Raw genomic sequence first — 6389 nt, 5'->3', positions numbered from 1 at the left:
CCTGCACTTAGAATCGTGTTCTACTTTTCAGTTTTGCATGGCTTTTTGCTAGTGCTACAATATTTTCTTCGGGAGTTTGAAAGGTTTATGGTACTTTTTTATACATACATTTTTATTCTTATAAACCCCTTGTTTATTGGATGAAAATCCATTTGGAAAAACAGGAGTGGTTATATTGTAAATATTCCAGTTAAGTTACACGATAACATAATTGTTAAAATTGTGTACATTGTTATTATAGAATACAAATAGAAAAGACAAAAAATCACTTGTGAATGACATTGGGGACAGAGTTTAAGGGAGCCTTGGAAAGTTTAAGTTATATTGTTTCCTTTATTTAAGAATAGGTGGTGGGTTGGCATGTAAAATCGAATTTTTATACCATGCACTAATCTCACCACAGTAGTTCCTAATTGTAGGTCACCAGCACCTAAATAATTCAAGTTTGTTTGCTTTTTAGGTGTGTGCAGATACTGTACACATGTGTAGAGAATATGTAGTAGTTTTGTGGTCTGTTTGACAAAGAACTCTGGTATTCTGTGGTATTTAAACCTTTAAATACCTTTAAACTTGGTACACCTTCCTGTGATCTAAACCAGTTTTGAGTTTGTATGAATCTAATGCAAGGCTTGAGGTGATGCTAACACTTCACCACAGTTTACTAAGTTTAATAAAACTTGAGCATAGTAAATTGATTGTATGAAAATAATGCAATTGTTTTGCATTCTAAGGGTAGAAGTAATACCATTTACTGTGTTACATATAATGTATATACAATAAGATAAATTGGAATGTATTTATTTAATTCGTTTAGGCATAAGTATGATGTGCCAAATAAACAAGTTTTTCATTCACAAAATAGCTTGTAGCTATTTACAAAATTGTATTTAATATACTAACTTGTTTTCAAGACTACATCTTTAAGAGACCAAGGACTATGCATTGCCCTCTTTAGAAGGGAACTGTCCCTTACACTGACACAAAATAACCTGCCAGAAAGACACGAGGATCCTCACTTTCAGCCATACCAACACAGGTCATTTTCTTGTAGCAATTACAAAACAAATCCTATAAATTGTGTGTGTTTTTAAACATGTAACAGATAGTCACATGTTTGTGTTTTTCAGAAAACGAAGTGCATAATTAGTTCATTTCTGAGCTATGTACTCTATTGTTGTAACAAAACACTGCAGATAAACTAAAACGTTTACAACAATAAGTTGAAGGCCTCAATATGCAAACAGAGGTGTACATAATGACAAACATCAAACATGTGGAAGTAGTTTTTGGAAATGATTTGTTTTGGGGCTGTTGCTTCATACAGTACGAAGCTTGGATGAAAAGAAAGATATTTAACTCCTAACTGAAGCAGTAAGTTTTAAAGTTTTTGAAAGCAAATGTGTTCTGCAACACAAAACACTACATCCCAACAGCTTGTACCAAAAGAAGAACAGTTCCTCCCTTTGATCCCCTTCAGCACACTGTCATGTTAGTTTACTTACAGTAGTTGGTCTATTTTTTATTAATTTAATTACAGTATGACTTTACAACATTTAACAAACTTGCTTTGATTCTTTTAAAAAAGGTAAAATGTGGTATTTTGTGACATATTTAAATGTAACAATAAGTTGTAATTATTTTCAGAAAAAATACATTTAACAATGAAGACTTATGAAATGCATAAACAGTTTAACTGAAAAATGAGTTCATTCAATTCAGAAACTAAATTTGCCTAAAAATGTCTCTTTACCCATACACATTTACATTGGTTTACACTACAGGATAAACACTATGTGATGCATGCTTACATTGGCATCTGTTATTTCTTACACAATTTTCTCTGTACTAGCTGCGCACATTTTACTGTCCATGCAGAGCAATCAATATACACTCAAGACTTTGGAAAATGTATAGCTGTGGCAGAAATACTTTGTTGCAACCTTAACAAAATCCTTGACTCCTGTTTACTAGCACTAGCACTTTCACTTGTCACAGTTGACATTTCTGTAACCTGTTTTGGAACATTAAATTTAACTATCCTGCATAACTTACTTTACTGCAATATGATGTGATATAACATTTAACCACCCTTTACAAAAATAATAGCTTTATAATTTGTGGTAGAATAATAATTAAATATTAAATATGAAATCCCTTAACAGTACTGATCAGTGCAGTTTAATTTGACAAGGTTGTAACCCATTGGCCAATACTCACTGTTGAGTGTCATCGATTGTCTTTAACACAGAGGAGCCTCTGCTACCAATGAAGGTCAGGCAGAAATTTAAGGTTTGATTAACCCCTAGCTTTTTATGCTGGTGAAACCAAGCTTATGAATTTGTCCCTGAGCTTGGCAGATAAAGTAAAGTGGAGAGGCTTCAGTGTTAAGCCGTAAGAACAATCCATGGTGACTTCTTGTGAAGGGTTGCTCTCAAAGGTGCACTGGTGAAGGAGGATGGCTGTGAACAGAAAAATCTGCACTTTTGCGATCTGGTCACCGATGCATCTTCTCTTCCCAATGGAGAAGATCATCACGCTGTTGGTCAGGTCCCTGTCGACAGCTCCGTTCTCGTCCAGGAAACGGGATGGGTTGAAGACGTGAGGATCCTTCCACTTCTGTTCGTCATGATTCACAGACCACTGGTTCACAAACACCACAGTGTCCTTGGGGATGTGGAGGTCGTCAATTGTGACATCTGCAGTGGTAGAGTGGGGGATTGTCACAGGAACAAAGCTGGTGAAGCGCATGGTCTCGTAGATGAAGGCCTCCAGGTAGGCTAGGTTGCTCTTGTCCCCGATGTTTGGCAGTCTCTCTCTGCCCACAACTTTATCAATCTGCTCTTGAAGTTTAGCCTGGATGTGAGGGTATTTTACCAGCAGGAGGAGGATCCAGTGCAGAGCTGTTGAAATCGTGTCTTGGCCAGCACCAATGAGATCTGTGACAGTTCCTTCAACATGAGCTTTGGTCAGTCCATTTTCATTGCCTACCCCGTGCTCTATGACACCAATGATTGCGTCACTCATGTCTCGTGTAATTTTTGGGTTATAGGTTTGCCTGTGCTGAATCACCTTGTGTTTCACAAATTGAAAAAAGTCCTCATTGAGCTCTTTGAAATTTTGGTAGATACTGCGCACTGGGTTGGGGAAAGCCTGGAGCCAGGGCATGACATCCACCAGGCTCCCTGCTCCTACAGTCTCACCAAATTTATCAACCCTGCTCAGCAGCTTCCTGAACTCCACGTCATCGTGGCCATACCGTTTTCCAAAGCATAGTGCACATATAATGTTTGCAGAGGCCACTGTTAATTCATGAGCAGGTTCAAAGTAGTGTCCATCTGCACTGAGCCTCAAGAAAACCTGGATGAGATCTAGGGCTTCTCCCACCACATGCTTCTCAAATGCTTCCTTGGTCTGGCTGTTAGCTGAAGAGAAAGCTCGGATGGATGAATGAGCAATTCTCCGATGCACCTTCCACAGTCTGCTGTAGCTGCCAAATACCATGCTTTTGCCACCTGAGATAATCTGAAAAGAGACAAAGTTTGGCCTTCCTGCAAATTCTGCACTGTGGTTAATCAGAGCTTGCCGGATTGCAGTATCGCCGTTGAGGACCACAATGTCATTGCGGCCCAGCCTGATCTGAAAGACGTTGCCATATTTTTTAGCCAGTTTGGAAAAGGTGATGTGGGGCATTTGTCCTAGCTGCATAACGTTGCCCACAACTGGCCAGGCAAAGGGCCCAGGCAGACGTCTCTTTTGTCTCAGGTTCCTCACCCACAGGCAGGCTTCCAAACAGAACAGAAAAACGAAGGAGGCGACCAGAGCTGGCTGGACCTGTCCACTCCATTCTCTGATGCTGCTGCTGCCCTTCACTCCAAACTCTGAATCCCACAGCACCATGCTGGCAGGTAGGCGTTATTCTTCTGTATTTAAACAGATTTTGCTGTTGCTACAACTATTGAAGTCTCAGGATAAGAAAGAATTTAAATAATTGATCTAAAATTCCCTGATTTAAGGATTAAGATCACAGCTTCTTCAGTGGTTAAACTTTTGAAATTATATAAAAAATGTATCTGAAAGATTTGCAATAAAAATGCAACTGCATAAATATCCACAAGAAAGTTGTGAAAAATATCTGTGGTTGATCTTTGAGAATTGTGTCCAGTGCTTTTTTGTATGAAAGTCTTATGCAATGTCCGCTGATAGAGTTCTTACTGTACAGTTGTGGTTTAGATTCCAGTCCAGTAATTTAGTGGTTTGTAGAGTTTCATCAGGTACAGAAGTCTGTCTTGAGTATGATTTTTTTTTCTCCTTCAATGTTTGAGTAGCTTCAAACTTAGCTCTGTTTAGGGTTACAACTGTCTCTTATATACATTTGTAGTGCAAGGGGCTGGGCTTGTGCTTTCTATCATTCTCCTCCCATTGTAGCAGCCCCGGAGACCCCATTACATGAGCTCATTCCTGCGGGGTTTCAGAGCGCTCCAGGAGAAGGAGCGAGAGAAAGTGCGCAGAGGTAATAATATTCAGTAGCTAGTGAAGTGTTTGAATCCAGCAGGTTGAAGAAGGGTAGAAACGACTGAGGAAGGGACGTCTCTGGCGAACACATTTTGGAGTAACAAAAGTTTGAAATTTAACAGATTGATCACCAGCGTACATACTGTTTATATAAGCATGTGCTCACATGTAGATTTGGGATAATCTTTACGGAGTTATTTTGGAGGACCAAACTCCTCATACGGTCTGTCTCGCATGTGAGTGCTAGTTTGAAGTGAGTGAAATTGAATGCAACCTTTTTTACATTTGTCTTTTGAAGTTAAAAGTGTTTGGGTATTGTTTGCATGCCAGGAACATTAAAGATTATTATGATTCTGATTTCTTTTTAATGTTGTGCGTAAATTCTGAAAAACAAACAGCATTATCTTGTAACGACGCATGTCGGTTTTACAGAGAGCCACAATTTTTTTTTCTATTAATGAAAGTCTGTCTCCTTAGAGTTACACAGGGAGAACATTATTTAAACCAGACGTTGTACGTTGTGTAATGTATTGAAAATGAAGCTTCAATTTTCAATTAAAGTACGGAGTACAGTATATTGACAGTTTTTAATGAAAGATAAAACGTATGCTAAAACGTATGCTAAAACGTATGACTTTTTAGAATCTTAAAATAGGTTCTGCATAGATGCAGTAGTCTATTATATATTGTATACACTGTGTAAAGCAAAATCATCTATATCGCGACCTTTACTAGGAGTGAGAGGCTTTCTGGTGAACACCAGATGGACAGGGGCACGTATTAGGCGTTGTGCACTTCGACACTAGATCACTAATTATCTTACGTTCTAATGTTCTTAGAATCTGCACAAAACCAGAAACTATGTATTTGTACGGAATTCCAGCCAAGTATTTGCCAGGTTGCAAAGTATTCCTTTGCCACCAGCTTGTATACCCTTATGCATGATCTCAAAGCGCTTTAAGAGACAGATCAGTTCGGTGGATAACCATTTTTATAGTTTAGAACATAGATACATGTATAGTTAATAATGGTGATCAGAGATATACATTAAAACTTTGTGAATTATATATGCACGTATGAATTAAGCTATAATGTAGTATAATGTATATGTATGAATTAAACTTTTTGAATTACGCAACACATCAAATTTCATATTTGGTTTTAAATAGCATTCAATTCTGAGATGTAACTCTAAGATTGTCCTCGAGAATGTTACAGCTTAAGCATACAGATAAAGATATTGGCACAACACTTCCGGTAAATGTTTCTGTTTATGAATTATCATTATTATTACACAAAAGTTAACTGCTCTCCGTTTTATGTAATAAGCTGTTTTTCTTCATGTGTAACGCAATATGAAATACCTCCGAAGAGCCATAGGTTTTGGGTCATTGCAGTTACATCTGCCTCCCATGTGGACTTCACTAAGGTTATGTTAAAAATTACACACGCAAAAATAGTATTCGCGATTATAATATTGCACTTTCTTTGAATCTATATTCTCGCTTAAACAAAAGCGAATGAAGGTTGTTATCATATTGAGTTTTCATAGTGCTGTTTAAATAGCCTACACTGAGGGGATCCTTTTGAAACTCAGCTGCGGATTGGAAGGTAATGAGACAGGTGTCATAACAACATAATCCATTAAAATGCATACAGAATCTGATACCGAGAATTTGTCGGAATTTGAAATTGTCCAGGTGTGAAGCACAAACACTCATTTCGACGTGTAATATTTTTTAAATTTACATGAATTGTTATACGTAGGCTACAATAGTGTTACATGACTCACCTGATGTAATTGCGTTCTGTATGTACTGTACTGTATGTATACAGTAAATATAGAAAGATTCCGCTGTTGATGCTCGCTTATTCAT

At 37.7% G+C, this 6389-nt stretch overlaps 1 pseudogene; it reads right to left on the bottom strand.

The window, feature by feature from the left end:
* Positions 1–584: 584 nt before the first annotated feature.
* On the bottom strand, positions 585–4322 carry LOC102690402 (cytochrome P450 1B1 pseudogene; annotated as a pseudogene).
* Between the last annotated feature and the right edge of the window lie 2067 nt (positions 4323–6389).

This window comes from Lepisosteus oculatus, chromosome 8 (assembly GCF_040954835.1).
Source record: "Lepisosteus oculatus isolate fLepOcu1 chromosome 8, fLepOcu1.hap2, whole genome shotgun sequence".
NCBI classification, from domain to species: Eukaryota; Metazoa; Chordata; class Actinopteri; order Semionotiformes; family Lepisosteidae; genus Lepisosteus; species Lepisosteus oculatus.
Note: the sequence above shows the minus strand (reverse complement) of the source record. Positions and strands in the feature narration are given on the sequence as shown.